A 26,369-nucleotide genomic window follows, 5' to 3' on the forward strand; every position below is an offset into this window, starting at 1 on the left:
TGTTTTCTTTTCTTTTTCTTCTTTTTCTGTACAGTTCTTTTTACGCTGGCTCTAGTGATATGACATGCATAAGGAATCCTTAGCCCAGTCTTAAAAATCAATCTAGTCCCGAAATAATAATTCAAGAAGTATATTGTGATTATGAATCAGAATATGATGAGGATGAGGCTTTCGAAGAGATTAGTAAAGAGTAAATTTTTTAAAGAAAAAACCAAACCTAATCTGAGTGATACCGAAGACATCAATCTAGGAGACACAAATAATATCCGAGAAACTAAAATAAGTGTCCACCTCGAACCAAAGATCCGAGAAGAGTTAATTAGAGCACTTATAGAATTCAAAGATATTTTTGCATGGTCATATGACGACATGCCAGGCTTGAGCACTGATTTAGTGGTTCACAAATTGCCCACTGATCCAATGGTGCCTCCCGTCAAGAAAAAGCTGAGGAAGTTCAAGACTGATATGAATGTGAAAATTAAAGAAGAAATCACCAAACAGTTGGATGCAAAAGTCATTCGGGTCACTCGATATCCTGTTTGGTTGGCTAATGTCGTTCCTGTGCCAAAGAAAGATGGTAAGATTAGAGTATGCGTCGATTACCGCAATCTCAACAAAGCAAGTTCGAAGGATAACTTCCCATTACCCAATATCCATATTTTGATCGATAATTGTGCCAAGCATGAGATAGGATCTTTTGTGGATTGTTATGCCGGGTATCATCAAATTCTAATGGATGAAGAAGATGCAGAAAAGACGGCATTCATCACCGCATGGGGAACTTATTGCTACCTGGGTAATGCCATTTGGTTTGAAGAACGCCGGGGCAACATACATGACAGCAATGACCACGGTATTTCATGATATGATACATAAGGATATTGAGGTATACGTGGACGATGTAATCATAAAATCAAAGCATCAAGCCGACCACGTTGGGGTTTTGAGGAAATTCTTCCTGAGACTTCGCAGGTACAACCTCAAGCTTAACCCTGCCAAGTGCGCATTTGGTGTTCCATCTGGGAAGCTGTTGGGATTCATAGTCAGTCGGCGAGGCATCGAGTTAGACCCATCAAAGATCAAAGCCATCCAAGAATTTCCACCTCCAAGGAACAAAACTGAAGTAATGAGCTTGTTAGGGAGGTTGAATTACATCAGCAGGTTTATTACTCAGCTCACGACAACCTGTGAGCCTATTTTCAAATTGTTGAAGAAGGATGTTGTGGTCAAGTGGACTGATGAGTGTCAAGAAGCATTTGATAAGATAAAAGGATATTTGTCAAACCCACCCGTGCTGGTTCCGCCAGAGCCAGGAAGACCTTTGATTCTTTACTTGACAGTCTTGGAAAATTCATTTGGTTGTGTATTGGGGCAACATGACCTCACCGGCAGAAAAGAACAGGCCATCTACTACCTTAGCAAGAAGTTCACAGCTTATGAGGTTAAATACACTCATCTAGAAAGGACATGTTGCGCCCTAACTTGGGTAGCTCAGAAATTGAAACACTATTTGTCATCCTACACTACTTACCTCATTTCGCGTCTGGATCCGTTGAAATATATTTTTCAAAAGCCTATGCCAACGGGAAGACTTGCAAAGTGGCAGATATTGCTCACAGAATTTGACATCATCTATGTGACTCGGACTGCAATGAAAGCCCAAGCATTGGCCGATCATTTAGCCGAAAACCCGGTCGACGAGGAGTACGAGCCATTGAGAACCTATTTTCCCGATGAAGAAATAATGCATATCGGTGAGATGGAGCAAATTGAAAAACCTGGCTGGAAGCTTTTTTTTGATGGGGCTGCTAACATGAAAGGAGTCGGGATAGGAGCTGTAATTATTTCTGAAACCGGGCATCACTATCCTGTTACGGCTCAACTTCGGTTTTATTGCACCAATAATATGGCTGAGTATGAAGCTTGTATTTTGGGGTTAAGGCTAGCTGTAGACATGGGTATCCAGGAAATCTTGGTCTTAGGAGATTCGGATCTTCTGGTACATCAAATTCAAGGAGAATGGGAAACACGAGACTTGAAGCTCATACCATACCGACAATGTTTACATGATCTTTGTCAGCAGTTTCGATCAGTGGAGTTCAGGCATATTCCAAGGATCCATAATAAGGTTGTCGATGCATTGGCTACCCTGGCATCAATGTTGCACCATCCAGATAAAGCTTATGTGGATCCACTGCATATTCAAGTCCATGATCAGCACACTTACTGCAACATGGTTGAAGAAGAATTTGATGGTGAACCATGGTTCCACGACATCAAGGAGTATATCAGAATGGGAATATATCCAGCACAAGCCACAGGGGATCAAAAGAGAACCATTAGGCGATTGGCAAATGGATTTTTCTTAAGTGGAGGAGTTTTGTATAAAAGAACACCAAACCTTGGATTATTAAGATGCATAGATGCTAGACAAGCTACGGACGTCATGTCTAAAGTACATTCGGGAGTTTGCGGACCCCACATGAGCGGATATGTGTTGGCAAAGAAAATTCTCCGAGCTGGTTACTATTGGCTTACCATGGAGCGAGATTGTATCAGTTTTGTGCGCAAATGTCATCAATGCCAGATACACGGAGATTTGATTCATTCTCCACCATCCGAGCTGCACACAATGTTGGCACCATGGCCCTTCGTCGCTTTGGGCATGGATGTTATTGGACCAATTGAGCCGGCAGCATCCAATGGGCACACGTTCATTCTGGTAGCCATTGATTATTTCACCAAATGGGTTGAGGCCAAAACATTCAAATCAGTGACCAAGAAAGTTGTGGTCGATTTCGTTCATTCAAATATCATACGTCGATTCGGAATCCCAAAATTGATCATCACAGATAACGGTGCTAATCTTAACAGTAACTTAATGAGAGAAGTATGTCAATAGTTTAAGATTATACATCGCAATTCTACCCCATATCGGCCCAAGGCGAATGGAGCAGTCGAAGCAGCCAACAAAAACATAAAGAAGATACTTCGGAAAATGGTAGAAGGTACAAAACAATGGCACGAAAAATTACCATTTGCGTTGTTGGGGTATCGCACTACTGTTCGCACTTCGGTCGGAGCAACTCCTTATTTGTTGGTGTATGGCACTGAGACAGTAATTCCTGCAGAAGTTGAAATTCCTTCCCTTCAGATCGTCGCCGAAGCTAAGATTGATGATGATGAATGGTCAAAACCCGTTTGGAACAGTTAAACTTGATTGATGAAAAATGATTGGTAGCAGTATGTCATGGCCAATTGTATCAAAGAAGAATAGCAAGAGCATACAACAAAAAGATGCGTCCTCGAAAGTTTGAAGTGGGTCAACATGTGTTGAAACGTATTGTTCCACATCAGGTTGAAGCAAAGGGAAAATTTGCCCCGAATTGGCAAGGACCGTTCATTGTGACCAGAGTATTGTTCAATGGCGCATTATGTTTAACAGATATTGAAGGAAAATGCATAGACATGGCTATCAATTCTGATGCGGTAAAGAGATATTATGCATGATTTTTCTCTGGTGTAATTATTGAATGTTTGTATTTGGCATTATTTCGAAGATTGGAATGACAAAGACAATTCATTCTGCTATCTAAACACCGTACCCTTTGTTTCCCCTTTGAGCCACATTTGTTTCTTTCCTACCCTCTTTTGGAATCAATGAAAAAAAATTATCATTATTATTAGAGTGAACTACGTTTGACCTGATTCCTCCAAGAGGATACGTAGGCGCCTCACGGCTCGGTCATATGGTGCATAATATGCATAAAATGAAACATCAAGAGACCCCCAATCAAGAAACTGGGGCAGGAATTGTATTGGCAATAATATAAATGATTCCAAGAGTTGTAATTTTAAACCCATATCAAAATTGTTCAACTTTTGATACCCTTTCATTCCAACCACATACGAAAAGACCTTTCGATCAATCTTAGAAAAATGCCGAGTCAAGCAAATGGAGATGGTTCGTAACACTCTGGTCCAAACAAGAAAAACGATGAAAATGAGAGAGTCTTATAGGTGAAAATCCGCACGGGCACCATGAGACGACGGAAGCTGAGAGAAAGTAAAATGAGAGAGTCTTATTAGTGAAAACCTTCGCAGGCACCATAAGGCGAAAAGGAATTAAGAAATAAATAAATGAGGAAGGTTTGTCAGTAAAAACTCTTTAAAACACTGCAAGTCAAACAAGGTCCGTAAGGCGGCAAAAAGTAAAATTGGTTTGTGGAAGTTTTGGAAGGATTGAAAAGGAGATTGGTTAAATAGACTGGGCTGATTAATCCAAAATGCATACCCTGATCATTGGTGCCAGTAACTCCAATCAGATAAGTTCCTTATCCCTTCTCCAACAGTCATCCAAATTTGGATTTTCCTTTTCATTCTTAATTGTCAAAATCGTCATGTTTCGTCACTAATAATCTTACTCTTCTAAAGCTTTTGAGGTAAGTTTCGTTCCAAACAAATAAAAAGGAATGTCAAGGTATACTACCAAGATTCAAGATTGCATAATGCAAAATACGGTCACGATAGGCGGGAAGTAATAGGATGAAAATAAGATATGGATGTGAGAAAAGTTGAATCAGAAAAGTGGTTCAGTAATGTCAGGAGAGATATATGATTACAATTGAAAGGGTTTGAAGTGAAAACAACAGTTGGGGATCCTACGGTTAAGGATCAATTACAAGGACAAAACAGTCTTTTCAGCCACTCCAAGGCAGTAAACCAGGACAAAGAGAAACCCCACCCTCAGCAAGAATGTCACAACTAACCACAATGCCTTAAACTAACAAAGTTTTATTTGAGTTGAAACAAGGGCAAAAACAATATTTGTTTCATAAAACACCCGGTGAGGGGAGAAGTCAGGCGTCCACCTGGAGAACAAGGAAGAGCAATGGAAGTATTAGCAGTCAGGCGTCCACCTGGAGAACAAGGAAGAGCAATGGAAGTATTAGCAGTCAGGCGTCCACCTGGAGAACAAGGAAGAGCAATGGAAGTATTAGCAATTAGGCGTCCACCTGGAGAACAAGGAAGAGTAATGGAAGTGTTAGAAGTCAGGCGTCCACCTGGAGAACAAGGAAGAGCAATGGAAGTATTAGCAGTCAGGCGACCACCTGGAGAGCAAGGAAGAGCAATGGAAGTATTAGCAGTCAGGCGTCCACCTAGAGAACAAGGAAGAGCAACGGAAGTGTTAGAAGTCAGGCGTCCACCTGGAGAATAAGGAAGAGCAATAGAAGTATTAGCAGTCAGGCGTCCACCTAGAGAACAAGGAAGAGCAATGGAAGTATTAGCAGTCAGGCGTCCACCTGGAGAACAAGGAAGAGCAATGGAAGTAATAGCGGTCAGGCGTCCACCTGGAGAACAAGGAAGAGCAACGGAAGTGTTAGCAGTCAGGAGTCCACCTGGAGAACAAGGAAGATCAACGGAAGTGTTAGAAGTCAGGCGTCCACCTGGAGAACAAGGAAGAGCAATGGAAGTATTAGCAATCATGCGTCCACCTGGAGAACAAGGAAGAGCAATGGAAGTATTAGCAGTTAGGCGTCCACCTGGAGAACAAGGAAGAACAGTTGAAGTATTAACAGTCAGGCGTCCACCTGGAGAACAAGGAAGAGCAATAGAAGTATTAGCAATCAGGCGTCCACCTGGAGAACAAGGAAGAACAGTTGAAATATCGGCAATCAGGCGTCCACCTGGAGAACAAGAAAGAACAGTTGAAGTAATCGAGGTCAGGAGCCCCCTGAAGAATAGAATGGCAATTTATTTTTGACATTGCTGGTTGAAGTCAAGAGCCCGCCCATATAATAGAGGAGTACACTTAGAGTCAATAAAGCAGAGGAATCCAACCGAATCCCCAGCAGGAAACAACAAGAATCCCAAACAGAGAAAGGAAGTACAAGACACAATGAAAAAATAATGCGAAAAGAAAAAAAAATAGTTCGAGATCGGTGGTCAAAGGAGAATACGAGACAAATCAGAAGCAAAGGATACCAAAGAGTCACCAAGACATCAAAGCAACAAGAAACGCAAGGGCATGATCTAGATAAGATTTTGTAATTCATATACCATGGTCTAGTCTAGCTTTTTGTTTTCTTTAGGTAGGGTGTAATAAGGAGGTCAGCAGGCAGTAGCAACAACAAGCAACAGCAGTAACAGCAAAAAAGCAATCCCCATGGTATTCCCAGATACCAAAACTTCCCGAACTACATTGACCTGATTCCCTTTTAGCCAGGGATATGTAGGAAACCTTTGAAGCAAGGTTCGGTCAAATCTTTCAAAAACGCTTCCCACGGAGTATTCAAACAGGCAAAAATCGCTCGTATCCGCTCACTTTATCTTTGCACGAAAACTATTCGAATTTTCGGACAAAGTGGGGCAACTGTGAGCACGTGATTTTTGCCTCACAAGAATTACTCCAAAAGAAATCACAAATAATTTTTCTTTGTATGCAATTTTGAATTTTTCGTGGCATTTTATTTGTGCATGATTATTTTGTTTTTAATAGGGAAAATATAGAAATATAGTAATATAGGTACATGTGCATTTAGGAATTAATGTTGCATTTTTATAATTAATTAATCCTAAGTTTTTATAAAAGGATAAAATAAAATAAAACAATAATATATTTAGGAATTAAATAAACCATAGTTGGTTTTAAAAGAAGGAAAAATCACAAAAAATATGCATATGTGTTTCTTGCCATTGTGTTAATTTTATTTAATTTTTTTTAATTTGAGCATTAATTATTATGGGTGTTAAATAATATGTGTTTAATTTTGCTTAATTTTATTTTTATTTTTTTAAAAAAAATAGGAAATGAGTCATAAATCAGACCTGGACCGAAATCCAGGCCCAAACCAAATTAACCCCTCACAGCCCAATCCAAAAGACCTCGGGTCCGGTCCGTCTCAAAGATCCCCCAAACGATGTCGTTTTGGGAAACTTTGATAAGGGCCGTTGATTTCGAATTGATCAACGGACCCAAAACATTACCTTTTACCTGACCCGTTCCCGTCAAAGACCGATCCGGTCTTAAAGAAAATGAAACGATGTCGTTTCACTTAAGTAAGAGATCCAAGCCGTAAATCTCATTTGATCTAACAGCCAGGATCCATTGGTTACCCCAGTATATAAGCCTAAAAGTTTCACGCCACACCACAGGCCAAACCCCCCCTCTCCTCTCTTATTCCCCGAGTTTTCAGAGACCAGACCTCAAGCCACCCCCCTCACGGCGGTGAACGGTGGCCATACCTCTCCATTTTCACACCTTAAACGCACTTAAACTTCCCGATCCTAAATCCCTGAACCTTATCCTCCAAATATCAGCCAACGTCTTCGAATCTTCGATCGAAGATGCAGTCCGAAACCCTAGTTCATCTGACGACCACCAAACTCACACCTTTTAACCTATGGACCTCTCTCACCACTAGAGCCTCATGGGTTTCCTTCGAATCGACTTGGAACCCCTCGAATATCGAATCAAAGCCAAGAACCCTAGCGCCGCCATGAGATTCCCTGGTGGCGGCGCCATTCCAATCAGTTCCAAACTAACACCATTTGGCCACCCGAACCACCCCATTCCTACTATCCTAACAGTTTGCCTCGAATCAGTACCAAAGGGGTTGGACTTTCGATTAGAAAAATCGACTAAGAAACCCTAATTCGGGGGTTAAGGAAAAATTAGAAGAAATTAAGGTCGTAATCGACCTTAGTCGAAAGTTCTCAGCCGAGAACATTCGGTTAAGGTTCATTTCGATCTTAAAAGCCAAAATGGGAGTTTGAATACAAGTTAAGGACACCATGTTTTGAGTTTTCGTTCATCCGGTGAGTTTTGTTTTATTATTTTTTGTCTATTTAAGTTTGCGTATTCAGTGTTGTTTCGATTATTGCTTTCCTTTGTTATTGTCTTTTATTTTGTTCAAAATGATCATTTTTTTTATATATCAAGGTTGCTCTACATTATGTGTTAGTTTTACATCTGCAAATTCAATGCCACACCTCTTTCATTTTGAATTCATTGAAGTTTAAGGCGTTCCCTGTGTGGTTAGATTTTCATTTCAAGCTAGTTCCCCATGTACTATCTCACTTCAGCCATTTATCTTGGTTTCAGTGACTGTTCGATTTGGTTTAGGATGTGAGTACGCACTATCATTGAAGTTTGATGTGCAGTATTAATGTGATTGTTGGTTCAACTTTAGCTTCACTATTTTGTCAAGTTATGTGTGGTGTTAATGTGATGTTTTGGTTTTAATTCAGTTTGGTTTCGTTCAGTGTATTGAAATTGTTCTTTTATTTTGCTTTAGTCAGTCTGTTCCCTGAATTCTTCATCTATATTGTAATGTTGTTTGATCCAATGTAAGGTCAGAGTTATCTGATAGGATTAATGGTTTGAATCATAATGTTTCTTGTTGAATACTAGGGCCTGATGTGGATATGACATTGGTTTAAATTCAGTTTTACAAGTGTTAATTGATATTATTGGGTTAGAAGGTTGCATTTTAGTTAAAATTCAGTCCAGAACTTAAGATAATTGGTTATAGCTGTAGTTTAAGGGTTTTTCAGGGGCAATTTGGGAATGAAACAGTTGGGATAATACTTTAGTGTTAGTGCTTTGTTAAATAGGGTATTAATTAATGCAATAATGGGAAACCAAAGGAAGTGGAGGGGCTGAAATTAAAGGAAAGTGCTGATTAACTGGAAAAGCAGTTTTAGTGGCAGATTTTAAGGGAAGAATCTGCCTTAGATAACAAAGGGGGTCCGGGCAGCATTAGAAGAGGGAAACTTGTATAAAGAGGGGGTGTTGGGACTGATTTTAAGGGAGGGAGATACACAGAGGGAGACAGAGAGAGAGATATACATACAAAAAGGATCTAAAAAGAGCTGAAAATCAGTATAGAGGGCAGAACATATAAAGAACAGAGAGAGAAACAGAAAAAAAACAGAAAGAGAAAAACAGGAAAAAAAAGCACACACACATACACAGAAAAGAAAAACAGAACAAAAAAAAATATAAGAGAAGTCAGAAATACTGTTTTCCCTGAATTGTTCGGTTTGGTTTGTTGATATTGTTTGGTTTAAATCTGAAATTTCCTAAGATCCCTGCTACTGTGCGTCTGGGTTTTCACGGGTCTTGTTGTTTTGCTCAAATCTGCTGAGTCATTGGCATATTCTGCTGGTTTTTGTTGCTGCTACTGCTGAACTTTACCTCTTTTACCCTCATTTCCAGGTACATATCTGTAGACTCATGTCATGAAAACCTTCAACATTGCAAGTAAAGGAAGTTGGAATTACAATTATGTCTTCTACTCATTTAAATCTATTAGTTTAAGTTTCAGTTTTATTTTAGTTGGTTAATACAGTATTATACTTGACATGATAAACTATTAGCCAATTGACCTTTTGAAGTTGTAAATTCTACGATAATCTTATTTATTTTGAAGTTTAGTATTGACATTTATTGTTTGAATTGTCAATATAGGGAACATGGCAGAAAGTTGGCCATTAATTAAATCTTGTGATATTGTTGGCTAAGTATAGGATAGTATGGAAATATCAAGAAACTACATTATTAGCATATCTCTTCAAATATCCGATTTTGTTAAGAGCTAGATGATGTTAGTTGTATTTTGTTCGTATATGACGTACTAACGGTTATGTGTATAACCATAGGTGAAAGGTGAATTGATATAATCCGTTACGTTTACGATGTTGGAATATTACGAATGGTTCAGATGTACAACTACGTTACATATAATGTCATTTTATTAAATCGATTTGTAGATTAGTTTTTTTTTTAATAACAAATGGGCCATTTACTTTAGGAATGCGATCAATTCATTTATTAAAAATAGTATATAAAATAATGTCACATTTTTTATAAAGTGTAGATTTAGTATTAGTAAATAGCTTGTATAAGACGAGATAAAGAAAACGGGTTTACTTTAATCTATCCCAAATTCAATCATTGTAAACAAATTAACCAAATAATTTGACCTTTGGACTAAAAACTAGTTGTGTAAAAGGTCGGATTTATAAATACTAAAATGCAACATTTAAGTCAAAGATATACAAAAATAAAGTTCGCTCTAAATATAACAATGAAAATTCTTCGAAAACTGTTAGTTTGTTTATCAAATTAATTCTTTTCCTAGTTTTGCACGCAATTCGTTTTTTGGGTATACGAATATTGTATTCACGATAAAAACGGTAGGTTTAGTTATAAGTTGTTTGTTTTTTCATATCATTAATTCTTTTAATTTGAGTAGTTTTGAGGTATATAATTCATACGTGTAAAATATAACTTGCGGTCAACACCTAATAAATTTTGAATTCTTTTCAAGAAATTTGGAGGCGTCCAAATCAGTGATTTCCCATGACTTTCATATTTAAAAATAGAGGGATATAATAAACATTTGTAGAAATTTTATATTACCATCAAGAATATTTTGTGAAATTAGGGATACGTTCGCGTGACCTAATTATATTTTCTAAAGGCAGTTCGGATTATGCGTTCGTGCAACTTTGAGCCAAATTTTTAATAAAAGGAGATTCGTTGGAGGATATTAAATTAATTTCGTATAACCCGGGATGTGCAGTTCACTATTTAATCATACAAGAGTGACGAATGTTCTTAATTTTATTTTAAGCACAATTTCGAACATCAAATTTTTATAATAAAATATAAAAAAATATTATCAATCTTATTGTGTACACGTATGCGTGACACGATTCTTTACATTTATAAAAGATATATAATACGAATATACGTACGCGTGATTCGTTTCAAGAAAGGCCTATAATTATAAACAATCTAAACAAAAGCGGTAACGAAATCATGCAACAAGAAAAATGTATTTAGTAAATCGAGATAATTAAGCCAAGTATAAAAATGGTTAAGCGACCGTGCTAGAACCACGGAATTCGGGAATGCCTAACACCTTCTCCCGAATTAACAGAATTCCTTACTCGGATTTCTGGTTCGCAGAATGACAAACAGAGTCATATTCTCCTCGATTCGGGATTAAAACTGGTGACTTGGGACGCCATAAAATTCCCAGGTGGCGACTCTGAAATAAATAAACAAATCCAGTTTCGACTGTCCTTTAATTGGAGAAAACTCCTTGCACCCTCGCGGGGGCGGAAGAAGGAGGTATGACAAAGATTCGCCGACTGTCAAAATGCTAAGGAAGGCAAAGGAGAATGCCTGGCGAAGGAATTTTTACTAGAAAATCTGCACAAGCTGAAAGATCTGATCAATGAAAACATTCAACCTGAAGAAGGTCCTTCTGGGACCAAGTAGCTAGGAGTCTTTTCTTTTGCTTTAAGAATGTAATAAGGCCAATGGCCATTAGTGACATTTTATTTTCTGCTATTTTTAGTGTCGTTTTGGGATTCGTCTTATTTTTATCAATGAAATGAGGCATTTAGCATTATAAGTTCTCCAAATCAACTTGTCGCTAGGCCTACCTCGGGCACAACGAGGCTCCCAAATTAGGACACGAATTATATTCTCACACTATGTGTTTAAATATCGCAACTTCTTTTTCTTACAACCTGCACTAACTTGCTACCTTTGTTTTTTTGTTTTATTCCCCTCCCCAATGGTTAGTTTGTGCACTCTGGCATCGTCATCATACTCCACAAGATCTAACGGCCCTCCGCCTCCTCCTCCTCTGAGTCCTATCAGAAACAAGAACAAGGGAAAAATGGAAGATTTGAGCTACATCAGAAAGGAGAACTCAGTTGAAAGGGTAGAGGTTCCTTAGGGTATTCAGGTTTCCAAGGAAAGTGCCTCCCAGCTCAAGCAAAAGTTGCTGAAATTTTAGGAAGAACTAGACCAAGTTCGGAACTTGGCAAGCTTGTCGTTTTCCCTCACCACCCCAAATGTCAACTTTCCCAACACTCAAAACCCCACACCTCCACAAACAATCCCGAAACCACAAAACCAACCCGCTCCCCATCACCACTGTAACACATGCCACACTTCAAACAACACCCCACTGCTCATCCTTGAACCACTAAACTTCACAAATGATCATCTCCACAACACTCCCATCTATGTGGAAACCATATCACACTATACTCAACCTATTTCAAGCACACCTAAGTCTGATGACAAAGACTCTCTTATCAGGAATCTGGCGGCAGAACTCAAGAAGCTGACTAGCCGAGTTTAGGGTGTTGAAGGAAGCAAGGGTATCGAGGGATTGAATTACGAAGACCTTTGCATTCAGCCAGATGTCGAACAGTTCGAGGGGTACAAACCTCCCAAGTTCGAGATGTTTGATGGCATAGGGGATCCCAGAGTCCATTCGAGGACCTACTATGACAAGCTGGTCGGAGTAGGTAAGGATGAAAAGATTCGCATGAAGCTCTTTATGAGAATCCTAAAAGGGGATGGTCTATCTTGGTACATTAGCCAAGACCCGAAGAAGTGGTCGAATTGGGTAAGTATGGCATCCGATTTCATGGACAGATTCAGATTCAAGACGGAGAATGCGCCAGATGTGTTCTACATCTAGAACTTAAAAAAGAAACCTACGGAGACATTCCGCGAGTATGCTACTCGTTGGAGATCAAAAGCTGCTAAGGTCAGGCCGGCTTTAGAAGAAGAACAAATGAATAGGTTTTTTATCCGGGCTCAAGACCCACAATATTATGAGAGGTTGATGTTGATTGAAGGCCAGAATATTTTCGACATCATTAAGCTAAGGGAAAGGATCGAGGAAGGTATTAAAAGTGGTATGGTCACAAACTTTGAAGCATTATAGGCCACCAACAAGGCTCTACAATCTGGTGACACTTTCAAGAAAAGGGATGTGAGTGCCGTGATGGTTGCACAAAGAACAAAGTCCCCAATCAAATACCAAACCTACCCATTACCTCCACTCACATATCAGCCTACCCCAAATTACCAAGCACCCTTGCCCTCTTACCCAGCTCCACCGCCTACTTACCAATCATCTCCACTTCCCACATATCAGCCCACTTTGCCCAGATACTCTCAACCCACACCTGTCTACCAAGCCTACAACACCCAACAAGCCCCATATCGATCACCTCCCCGTCGTCAAAATTTCCCTAGACCCCAACCAAACTTCGACCACAGACCCCCCAAACAATATACTGCCATTGCTGAACCTATCGGCCAGCTGAATGAAAGGCTCAAAACTGCTGGTTACGTCACCCCTATCCCTTATATAAACCCCAAAAACCCCTACCAATGGGTTAACCCAAACAAAACTTGTGCATACCATTCCGGCATTAAGGGGCATACCATTGATGAGTGTCGCTATCTGAAGGATAAGATCCAAGCTTTAATTGACAATAAGATCATTGTGGAAAAGGAGCCTACTCCGAATATCCATAACAACCCTCTACCCGACCACAAGGGTGGAGGTGTTCACATGATTGAGATAGAAGACGATTGGGACCCCAAAGGGTCGATTGGATTGATCGCTGAAGGTGACGAGCCAAAGAAACCAACAGTCACCCTTAACCCGATTGTGGTCCAGATGCAACCTTATGAAGACGTCGAAGTGAACATTTCCATACCACTTGAGTTCGAAGCACCTTCTTCTGCAAAGACGCCAGGGCCTATTGAGGTCGAGTTTGGGTCCCCAAAGGCACCTGTACCATTTGAGGTTGCTATATTACCTCCCAAAGCAAGGGTGCCCATTCTGGTGGCCATGACATCCATAACACCGTTCGACCCAAAGGCCATACCATGGGATTACACCGCTGAGGTGAGAAGGAAAGGGAAAACCAAATCTGGAGAAGCAATTGGAGCATAGGGTATGACAAGAACCGGTAGGGTTTATACTCCAGAACATCTAGCTGAGTCCAGTAAACAGGCCTCTGGATGACCAACCATCACTGAAACTGGGCCTGATGATCTCTGGAGGAAGATACAAGCCAAAGAGTATTCGGTCATTGATCAGTTGAACAAAACGCCAGCCCAAATCTCTATCTTGGCTCTGCTACAAAGCTCCGACGCACATAAGAATGCCTTATTGAATGTGCTGAGCGAGGCATATGTGCCCAGCAACATAACTGGAGGAGAAATGACAAACATGGTAGGGAAAGTATTGGAGAGTCACCAAATAACTTTCCATAAAGATGAGCTGCCACTTGAAGGGCTAAGCCACAACCAGGCATTGCACATCACTATGTAGTGCGAAGATTATTTCATCACCAGAATCCTGATTGGCGGAGGGTCCAGCCTCAATATTTGTCCATTGGTGACTCTTAGAACATTGGGAAAGAGCCTATATGAGATCAAGGATGGAGCGATCACTGTCAAATCTTTCGATGGATCCCAAAGGTCCACTATTAGGGAAAACAATTTGTGACTGCAAAAGGGACCAACTTAGTTCGATGTTGATTTTCAAGTGATAGACGTCCCAGCATCTTACAACTTGCTATGGGACGGCCCTCGATCCATTCCGCTGAGGCTGTAGCATCAACCCTACATCAAGTAGTGAAATTCGAGTGGAATCACCAAGAGGTAATTATTCACGGCCACGGTAGAAATCCCATATACAGTCGCCAAACCACCCCAACAATCGGAGGAAGAAGGAAGATAGGCGGAGAAACCTACCATCACATTGAGCGAGTCAACACCGTGGACAAGGATAAATGGTGGGATAACAAAATTGAAAGTATACTGAATTGGTGTGGATACGAACCTGGCAAGGGACTTGGCAAGAAGCTCCAAGGAATCGCTAAGCCTATCAAGTTGAAAAAACACGGTACCACTTTCGGTTTGGGGTATGAATACACTTGGGAGGAGTTCAACCACTGGTCGCCACCATGGCGCAGTCCCTACTACCCGCTGGAGCATCTGATACCTCACTTAGAGCTGACCCTCCAGCCAGCCGATGTCATATATGGGTCGGAAGAAGAGGAAGCACTGGCGGCGATGAGGAATTTGTTTTTGGAAGATGATAATATAGACTTTTGTGTCATTTTCGAGGAGGAGGGGGAGGAAGGCCCTTCTATACAAGCTGTGAGCCGAGGAGCACGCCTCAACAATTGGTCCATCAGAACTACCAGGGCCCGAAAAGCTTCGGGGTAGCAAAGCTGAACAAAGCACCATGCATTATCTTTATTTTTCGCTAGTTGACTTTCTTTCTGCATTTTTAATATTGAAATAAGAGCCCCAATGTTCAAAACAATTATGAAATTTATCAAAGCATTTCAGTTTCTTATAAATCTTGCTCTTATTACTTTTTATCGTTTACTTTATGTACATAGCGTTACTATTACTTATCTTGATGAACCGGCGATTGTGACATGCAACAAGACAATGCAACAAACGGATATAGACTCACAAGAAGATGATATACCGGAATAGGTTGTTAAAGAGGTTGAGGATTTTGAGAACAGACCTAAGTCTAACCTGGACGAAACTAAGATTGTCAACCTGGGAGATGCAGAAAATGTCAAAGAAACGCACATCAGTGTTCATCTGTCACCATCAGAAAAGAAAGAGTACATGGAATTTCTAAGGGAATATGAGGGAATATTCGCCTGGTCTTATGATTACATTACTGGTCTCAGTACATCTATTATAGCTCACAAACTGCAACCGATCTGACATGTCCACCAGTAAAACAGAAGCTCAGGAAGTTCAAACCTGACATGAGTTTGAAAATCAAGGAAGAAGTCACCAAGCAAGTCAAAGCCAAGGTTCTCAGGGTAGTAGAGTATCCAACATGGTTAGCCAATATTGTGCCAGTCCCGAAGAAGGACGGGAAGGTTAGAGTCTGTGTCGACTACCGGGATCTCAACCGGGCCAGTCCAAAAGACGACTTCCCCTTGCTGAACATACACATTCTAATTGACAATTGCGCTAAGCATGAGATGCAGTCGTTCGTTGATTGTTTTGTTGGGTATCATCAGATATAGATGGATGAGGAAGACGCAGAGAAAATGGCTTTCATTATACTGTAGGGGATGTATTGTTGCAAGATGATGCCGTTTAGGTTAAAGAATGCTGGGTCCACCTACATGAGGGACATGACTACTATTTTCCATGACATGATACACAAAGAGATCGAGGTGTACGTAGACGACGTCATCATCAAATCCAGGAGAGACATTGACCACATGGAAGATCTGAGGAAGTTCTTCAACAGACTAAGAAGGTACAACTTGACGCTGAATCCCGCCAAGTGTGCATTCGGGGTTCCTACCGGAAAACTACTTGGGTTCATTGTGAGTCACCGACGAATAGAACTGGATCCGTCAAAGGTCCAACCATCCAAGAATTGCCACCACCGAAGAACAAGAAAGAGGTTATGAGTTTCTTGGGAAGACTTAACTACATCAGCCGGTTCATAGCTCAATCCACTGTCATTTGTGAGCCAATATTTAAGATGTTGAAGAAGGACGCCGCTACCAAATGGATTGATGACTGTTACAAAGCCTTTGACAGAATCAAGGAATACCTGTCAGCGCCGCCAGTTTTGGTCCCGCCTGAGCTGAGTTGACCTCTATTACTCTACCTTGCAGTATTATAAGGAGCTTTCGGTTGTGTTCTGGGGCAGCATGATGAAACGGGAAGAAAGGAGCAGGCCATCTATTATCTCAGCAAGAAGTTCACCCCGTACGAGGCCCGGTATTCTCTATTGGAACGCACTTGTTGTGCTCTGACTTGGGTAGCTCAGAAGTTGAGGCACTATTTCTGTGCCTATACTACTTATCTCATATCAAGAATAGATCCTTTGAAGTACATCTTTCAGAAGCCCATGCCCACTGGCAAGCTAGCCAAGTGGCAAATCCTGCTGAATGAATTCGACATTATTTACGTGACTCAGAAGGCAATCAAAGGACAAGCACTGGCAGATCATCTTGCTGAAAATCCCGTGGATGGATAATCGAGCCTCTAAAGACCTATTTTCCTGATGAAGAGGTATCTTTCATAGGGGAAGATTTTGCAGAATCCTATGATGGTTGGAGAATGTTTTTCGACGGAGCAACAAACTTCGAAGGAGTTGGCATAGGAGCGGTCCTAGTATCAGAAACCAGCCAACATTATCCGGTGTCTGCCCAGCTCAGGTTCCCGTGCACCAACAACATGGCCGAGTACGAAGCCTGCATCTTAGGGCTCAAGATGGCCATTTACATGAACATTCAGGAATTGCTAGTGATCGGAGATTCAGACCTGCTTATACATCAGGTCCTAGAAGAATGGGAAACCAAGAACTCCAAGATACTCCCTTATCTGCATCATGTATAGGAGTTGAGGAAGAGGTTCACAAAGACAGAGTTCCAACATGTTCCTAGAGTTCAGAATGAGTTTGTCGATGCATTGGATACCCTATCGTCCATGATATAACACCCAGACAAGAACTTCATTGATCCTATTTCGGTAAAGATCTATGATCAGCCAGCTTACTGTGCTCATGTAGAAGAAGAAGCAGACGGAAAACCTTGGTTTCATGATATCAAGGAATATTTGACAAAGGGAGAATATCCATAACTCACAAATCCTACTCAGAAGCGCACATTTCGGATAGATCTAACAACTTCTTTCATAGCGGAGGAATCTTGTATAGGAGGACTCCTGATTTGGGATTACTAAGGTGTGTCGATGCAAAGGAAGTATCCAGGCTATCGGAGGAAATTCATGCAGGGACCTGCTGTCCACATATGAACGGCTTTGTCTTACCCAAGAAAATACTCCGAGCTGGTTATTTTTGGATGACTATGGAAACGGACTGCATCCAGTATGTCCGAAAATGCCATCGTTGTCAGATATATGCAGACATGATAAAGGTGCCTCCAAACGAGCTTGCTATAACAAGCTCTCCATGGTCGTTTGCCGCTTGGGAATGGATATAATCGGACCTATCGAGCCTGCCGCGTCAAACGGGCACAGGTTCATTCTAGTGGCAATTGATTATTTCACCAAATGGGTTGAAGCAGCATTGTACAAAGCAGTGACTAAGAAAGTGGTAGCAGATTTTGTCCGCGACCGTATTGTTTGTCGGTTCAGAATTTTGGAGTTAATCATCATTGATAATGGTTCCAATCTCAACAGCGACCTGATGAAAGCCATGTGTGAAACCTTCAAGATCAAACATAAGAATTCTACAGCTTACAGACCTCAGATGAATGGAGCTGTAGAAGCCGCCCATAAGAATATCAAGAAGATACTAAGGAAGATGATAGAGAGGCATAAGCAATGGCATGAGAAGTTATCATTTGCTTTATTGGGATACCGTACCACAGTTCGCACATTAACCGGGGCAACTCCCTATATGTTGGTTTATGGTACAGAAGCAGTCATCTCCACCGAGGTAGAAATTCCCCCCTTGAGAATCATACAGGAAGCAGAACTTGACGATGCAGAATGGGTAAGGAGTCGCTACGAGCAGTTAGCTCTTATAGATGTGAAAAAAATGAATGCAGTTTGCCATGGTCAACTTTATCAGAACAGAATGTCTAGAGCCTTCAACAAAAGAGTCAAACCGAGATAGTTTACACCGGGGCAGCTGGTGTTAAAGAAGATTTTCCCGCATCAAGATGAATCCAAAGGGAAGTTCTATCCCAACTGGCAGGGTCCATACATGGTTCACCGGATTCTAACTGGAGGAGCCCTCATACTTGCAGAAATGGACGGTGAAGTTTGGCCGAAGCTGATCAATTCAGATGCAGTGAAGCGATACTATGTGTAACTCTTACGATTTCCTATATGATGTAATTTGAACTACGCCTAACCTGATTCTCCTTTAAGAGGGGATACGTAGGCAGCCCTATGGGTTCGGTCACAATTCAATAAAATATTCATTTCCCCTCGCTATTGGAAACTGGGGCAGAATTTTGAGGAGGACTCTCAAAATTTTGAAGTTGATTTTAGCCATTTATCGCACGCAACCATCAGAAGCACCAGTCCAGTAAACTGGGGTAGAATTTTAAGGAGGACCCTCAAAATTCCGGAGCGAGAGAGGTTGCAATATCTTGAACCGCGTCGCATTTGTCGGTTCATCTAAAGAAAACTATTCTAAATTATGTATTTATGTTACATTTTTTTCTAAATCATGCATGTATGGTATCAAAATTGCTTTGTTTAGCGACGCTACCCCAACAATACACAACGCCAAGCGGGGCAAGCGAAGCTCATGTGGAAACGAACTAACCTTTTCCCCTTTACAAAACTCACGATTTTTCTTTGGATGCAGGCACTCAAGTGGTAAAATTATCAGATATATCTATACACTCATACTTCCCGGAAATATAGCTCTTGGAATCATCACCTATTTACAGTTGCTATCCGTACACGACATCCACAACAGCCACAATATAGCAATCAGCTATCAACTATCATCTATCAGCTAAGAGATTTCATTACTATTCGCCTTTTTTCTGCATTGCATAATGCTACCTTTCTTCCTTCCGAGTTAAGCTCTACCTCCATCTGTATTTCTCTGCGTTGCATAAGGCTACCTTTCTGCCTTCCGAGACTAAGCTCTGTCTCCATCTGCATTTTCTGCATTACATAAGGGTACCTTTCTGCCTTCCGAGACTAAGCTCTGTCTCCATCTGCATTTTCTGCATTACATAAGGCTACCTTGTCTCCATCTGTATTTTATGCATTACATAAGGCTACCTTTCTGCCTTCCGAGACTAAGCTCTATCTCCATCTGTCTTTTCTGCATTGCATAAGGCTACCTTTCTGCCTTCCGAGGTTAAGCTCTACCTCCATTTGCATCTTCTGCATTGCATAAGGCTACCTTTCTACCTTCTGAGATTAAGCTATACCTCCATCTGCATCTCCTGCATTGCATAAGGCTACCTTTCTGCCTTCCGAGGTTAAGCTCTACCTCCATCTGCATGGCTGAAATACTGCCACCTTATTCTCTTGCATAGCTGAAATATCGCCTCTCTTTATTTCCGTCTTGCATCGGTAGAAAGATCGCCACCTTCTACATTTTCATGTGCTGAAAGATCGCTAAATTGTCCAAAGGCGTCATTGTTCGGAGGCACCATTTTCATAGCCCGAGAACGCCATGTCATGGGCTGAGGACCCCATTTTATCTTTTGCATATCATTATTCAAAGGCATCATGGTTCGGAGGCATCATAGTCATAGCCCGAGAACATCATTTCATAGCCTGCGAATCCTTTATCATACGCTTCATGGCCCAGGACATCATGGTCCGAGGACGTCATCCTAACCGTCCAAAGACAGCATTCACGGTCCAACGGGAACTTGCATCACGTTTAAATTTATGCACAATATATATATATATGATGGTATTGTTAATTTGCAGGTACACCAGATATCAACGACTATCTCAGCTGGAGGGATCCCGCTCCAGTTTCCGCAGCCTATCAGACTCTGACCATCCTTTCTCAACCTGAACATCGCGTCCGCTTATCGAAAATCTCCATCGGCATACTCTGCCGATGGATCCCGAACTACATATGGCCCGATTCCTGTAATACTAGGGATATGTAGGTAGCTCAAAAACCATAGCTCGGTCAAAACTCTTCAAAATCGTTTCATTCGGTCAAAATTGGCCATCATATCTTTACCCGACAACTCTTTCATCCTTCCCGGGTAAAGAGGGGCAGTTGTTGATATCCAATTTTTCTCTACACAATTTTATATACAAAATACTTTCAAAATAGCATGTACATACATATATAAGCATGCCCAAGAGTTTTGGTATTTTTTCCTAATTTTTAAGATTTAAAAATCAATTTATTGTCTATTTTTAGCAGTACAAAATCCAATAATTATTCCCAAGATTATTATTTTGGTGAATAGCTTATTTTATTCTCATATTTACACCAAAATATAATTAAGGTGATTTTTGTATATTTTTTACAAATCTATTTGGTATTTTTAAGCTAAATTGCATGTAATTTCAATTATAGCCTATTTCATGATTAGCAGCATTTTATAATTATAAAAATATTTCCAGTATTTTTAAATTAATATTTATATAGTATTTGTTGGCTTAGTGTTTTTAATTTACTTTTAAAATTATTTTTACTATGTATAAAATAAAAAGGGAAAATAGGCTATTTAACACTTAGCCCATTTCTATTTCAATTACAGCCCTTTCACCTTTCAATTTTGGCCCTCAATTTGACCCAATTCCGCCCCCAAATTAAACTAACCCAATCCCCAAATTACCCGACCCCTGACCCGATTAAAACAAAAACCACCCGGCTCCCCTTTGATCCAGGCCATTCATCATTTTGATCAATGGCCATAATTCACCCTTTCCTTTTTTTACCAAACCCCCTTTGACCGAATTCATTTTTCCTGAGACACCGCCTTTGAACCCCTTCATATCTCAAATCCTCTCGAGCCTCTTCGAAACCCTAATTATCTCTCACCTTATCTCACCATGTTTCCACCGGAATCCGTGGCGTCTCCGGCCATGGATGATTTGTACTAATCCTTTCTCACCATCAGACCTAAACTATTTAAGGTTTTGAAGCCTGACTTCAATGGCTCTCTTCAGATCCTTCTCAGATCTGTAGATCTATAGCTTCTCCGGCCATTACCCCGGCATGTTCAAGCAATATGAGTCTTTTCAACTCAGGATTAGACTTTCCTCAAGACCTTTCTCATTTCTAGGGTTTTCTCTGCAACTCTAAGCCGTCTGAGGTTCTGTACTCGCCTATTTTTTCTTAGATTTGTGATATGTCTGGGCTTTACTTGACATTTTAAAAGGTTTTTCCCCAAATTTCTTTTTCAAAATCGCTCAATTTCAATTTTAGGGTTTCTGAAAAAGTTTCTTCAAATATCTTTCCAATTCTTTCTGTTATTTCTTCATGTGTGTTTACCTATGTTATATTTGTATGCTTTATTTTCTACTATGCTTGAGTTTGCTCTATTGTTTCCTTTCTATTATGCAAGATTCTTCTACTTTTGTTGTTATTCTTGTACTCACATGTTAATCCGTGTTGTTAATCCTTATTCTTTGCTATACGTGTTTATGGTTGAGTTCTTTGATTTTGTTCACTTTATTTAGCTCTGTTTGTGTTCTTGCTAAGCATATTTCACCTGCTTTTATTTAAGCTCGTATCATCTCTTTCTTCTGAACTTGTTTAAACTCTGAGTTTTCTCAAACATGTTCTCATGACCTTGAATCAGTTCTTTCTATCATGTATGTTTGTTTCTCATAAAGTCATTGGAAGAGACTTCTAAGCCTCTTTCAATGACCTGCTATCTCACCTCTATATCTGACTCAATTCGAAACACTAGGATTTGGGGGTTTCTTTGGCAAGTGATATTAGGGTTCCACTTTGGGACCCTAGGCTTTCAGACTCACTATGAGTCTGTAACTGAACTCAATTCCCTTTTGTTTGTGATTCTAAGGCTTTCAATGTTAGACTCTCTTTTTGCGTAACCTGACAATTCCTCTTGTTTGATTGGTATGCTTTATATATGTGAAATTTCTCTTTCAAAAGGTTTTTTCTAACTGATTGATTGATTCTGAAATCCTTTTAATAAGGCTGACAAATTTTCACTGATTTTTCTTCGATTAAACCCCCTTTACCTATTCCTGACTTGGTTCATTCGAACTAAGCCTGTAATGTTGATTTTACTGGTTGTCTAATTGATTCCCTTTCCTTTTTCTTTATAAACCAAGTACCAATGGACTTTTGCCTTAAATAAACTCTATGTATTTACCCTTTTTATGCTACTGTGAAAAGATTTTAATCAAATTTCTTTCCTCAATTGTATTCTACCCGTTTGAAATCAAATCCCTTAACTAAAGGGAGATCATATGAGACTGATTTCAAAGTTATTTCCTTACCTTTTCTTACTCATTTTCTGCACTATAAAAGGGACTACCCTTCTGCACTTTTGACACCAATTCGAGTTCAATACCTCGAACTTTTAGATCAATACTTTCAACTTAATTACACACTTTATTGCTTTGAGTTCAATACTCTAACAACATTCTGCTCTTTACTGGGATCTTTTGGAACTTTTGCTTGCAACTTGGCCTTTTCAAGACTACTTTTACTTGTTTGTTTTCCCTGAAACTGGTATGTTCCAATTTAGCTTTCCTGCCTCACCCCTATGTGTTTATTTACAGTTTTCTGCAATTCTGTTTACTTTGTTGTTCATGATTAATGTTAACTATGTGTGTTATTTCCTTACATCTATTTTCTGTTATGAATCCCTACCCCTATTCCCTTCTATGTGTTTGAGTTAAGGTTCATGGCCTGGCAGTATCCAAATTACTGCCCAGATCCAAACCTGATCCTCAATGGATCCTAACTCGTAATTTTGGTTGACAGGCTGGTCAGGGGTGTGCCAGTACTCCCAATTGCATGGCATGACCGCCAGCCTGCCATGGCTTTCCCTGATCCCCCCCTATGCTCTTACACTTACTCTTAGACTCTTAAGTTCTCCCCCCTCTTATGAGCCTTGCTTTGGGACCTTGAGTTCCCTCTAAACATGGACATCTGAGGGATGGCCCTTCCACACTATACTATGATCTTAATTCTGCAATGTATTTGGGGTGTAAGCACTGCCCGGAGCCCCTTTGAGACTCTTAGGAACTTTAACACATCCCAAGTATGAGAAAGGGTTTTGGAAATCCGATCCTGGAAGTTGGTTTATCTCATATTGTTGGACTTTGAGTGTGAATTAGGCTGTTTGGTTGTAGCTGGAACTTCTGATGTAATTTTTTACCTTTTTTTTGTAAGTCATTCGGGTCTGTAATAATTTGTAATAATTATTGGGGTTGGCTAGTGGTAAGGGATGGGATGAATGTATGGAAAGGGGTAGATAACTTGCCTACAGGATTTTCTGATTCATGCATTCACATAAACAACATGCCTATATGTTACTTATAAATTTCTGCATCATAGAAATTATGCCTATAAGTTCTGCATATAGAAATCCTGTATCTAGGTTTCTGCATTTCTGCATATAGAAATCATGTATCTAGGTTTCTGCATTTCAGCATATAGAAATCATGTACCTAGGTTTTTGCATTTCTGCATATAGAAATCCTATCTCTAAGTTTCTGCTTTTCTGCATATAGAAATCATGATCATAGGTTTTCTGCTCTTCTGCATATACATGTCATTAGGCAAACAATCATAGGTTTAATAATAATCAACTTCATTCTAGATATCATGCCTATAGGACTCTTGCATTTTTGTAATCATTTAAAAACCAATAACGCTTAGGAATCGTGCCTATAGGAGTATCAATTGAATCAGTTTCGCTATTCCATCTCTGAGTTTAATAAGTAGTAATATCGTTTACAATTTGCAGAACTCTTATTTATAAAACCAGTAATCCTTTCTTTAAAATCACTATTGTTAGATGTCATGCCTATAGGTCTCACCTAGGCAAACCATTAGGTGATTAATTGACTGTGTCAGTTTTGATAAACAACAATCAGACAAGGCTAATTCGGACTCCTCATCTGAGAAATATGTGATAAATCAGCTTGTCCTAACGCTTTAATTCAGACCATAACTAGTATTTGAAGTCATGTTATATATTTGCTCCTCTGAGTGAGGAGGCTTGTTTGAGCCTTAGCTACTAATTGTTTTTCCCCTAATTGCTTATGTGTTTTGTTTGTCGCCTAGACTTTTTATCCTTTTAAAACTCTAAAAAGCCCCAACTCCCTCCCCTTTAGGATTAGTAGTCTCAAATGCCTCCGGGACTGATAGGATTGGGACGGGTAATAGCATGCAATAAGAAATGATACTATTCTGTGCTTTAAAACCTTAACGGGGTGGGAAGGGTAGATATGGATATGATGACCCGTGTGGTAATACCACGTGTAGCCCCTCTTTTGAGGAGTGATTACCGGGTATTGCATTGATGTGAACCATATTATTTGTAAACCTAGGATCTCCTTTCCTTTATTTGTTTATTTTTTTCTCAAACTATTTCTTTAAAATTTCTGCTTTCTTTACTTTCGTCAAACTCTCAACTTGCTTGCAATATTATGTGAAAACCCCCTCTACTTGAGACTTCTATTTGCTTACTTGTTATTCAAAGTCATAATTGTAACATGGCCGGGAACCAGACTAGTGGATCTTGGGGGGTGCCTAACACCTTCCCCTCGAGATAATTTATATCCCTTACCTGAACTCTGGTTTTCCAACTCGAACTCTTCTTTAGTGTCCTAATGCACTTTAATCATTAGATGGAGACTCTTCAACCTAAAAAACCCAATTCCCAAGAGAGAACGAGTTGTCCTCCCAAATGTCATGAACTCGATTTCGCCTTAGAAAAAGGGGGCGCGATATACACCGTTGATCAACTGGTTTTACCGCAAATATGCCTTTTCCGGATTTAGGGGTGATAATATCGGAAGAGCGTAACCACTCATTATAAGCGTTGCTATAGGATTTGTTTCGGCACGAGTGGAATATGATGTTGAGCATGATTATGCAACAATTAAAGGCATGTTGTCACGTATTTGCATGTTTAAAAAAGCAGTAAATATAACAATTTTATCTTTTAAAGCAGTAATGAAGGAAAGCAGTAAAGGAAAGAAAAAAGAAGACAAGTCAGTTTGGCAAATTGAAAAGGAAATTGAATGCTTAAAAGAAATAAACAAATAATTGCACATAAATTCACAACAATAGTGTGAAATGGTAAAAGCCTAATGATCCCCGGCAGAGTCGCCACACTGTCGCGCCCCCTTTATCCTCACGGAGTTCGGTTTATGACATTTGGAAGGACAACTCATTCCTTTTGGGAACTGGGTTTGAATTTGAAGAGTTGCCACCTAATGATTAGGGTGCATTAGGACACTGAAAGAGTTTGATTAGGATAACCAAAGATAGGGTAAGGGCTTGAAATTATTCAAAGGGGAAGGTGTTAGGCACCCCTCAGAATCCACTAGTTTAGTTCCCGGCCAGACAATTATTGTGAATTTGGATTGCAATTAACATAGAAATAAATAAGGCTCAAATAAGAGGGGATTTCAGTACATAATGGTTTGAAAGTAAACAAAGTTTGAAAGAACAATTACAGAAGCTGATTTTTAAAATAAGGAGTTAAAAATGCTGAAAGAAATAACGAACAAAGGAAGGGGGTCATAGGTTTATTAAAAATATGGATCACCCCACACAATGTCTGGTAATCACTCCTCAATGAGGGGCTATACGTGACATTATCGCGTGGTCATCATATCCATATATACCATTCCTACACCATTAAGGTATTTAAAGCGCGGATTGGCCTCGATTATTTATTGCATGCTATTACCCGTCCCATTCCTATCAGTCCCGGAGGCACTTAGGAATACTAATCCTAAAAAGGAGTTATATCAGGCTTATTTGGAGTTTCAAAGGTAAAATAATTCTAAGGCGACATACAAAACACATACTGCATGTTAAGGGGAAACACATAAACATATAAGG

The sequence above is a fragment of the Nicotiana sylvestris genome, chromosome 2 (assembly GCF_000393655.2).
Source record: "Nicotiana sylvestris chromosome 2, ASM39365v2, whole genome shotgun sequence".
NCBI lineage: Eukaryota > Viridiplantae > Streptophyta > Magnoliopsida > Solanales > Solanaceae > Nicotiana > Nicotiana sylvestris.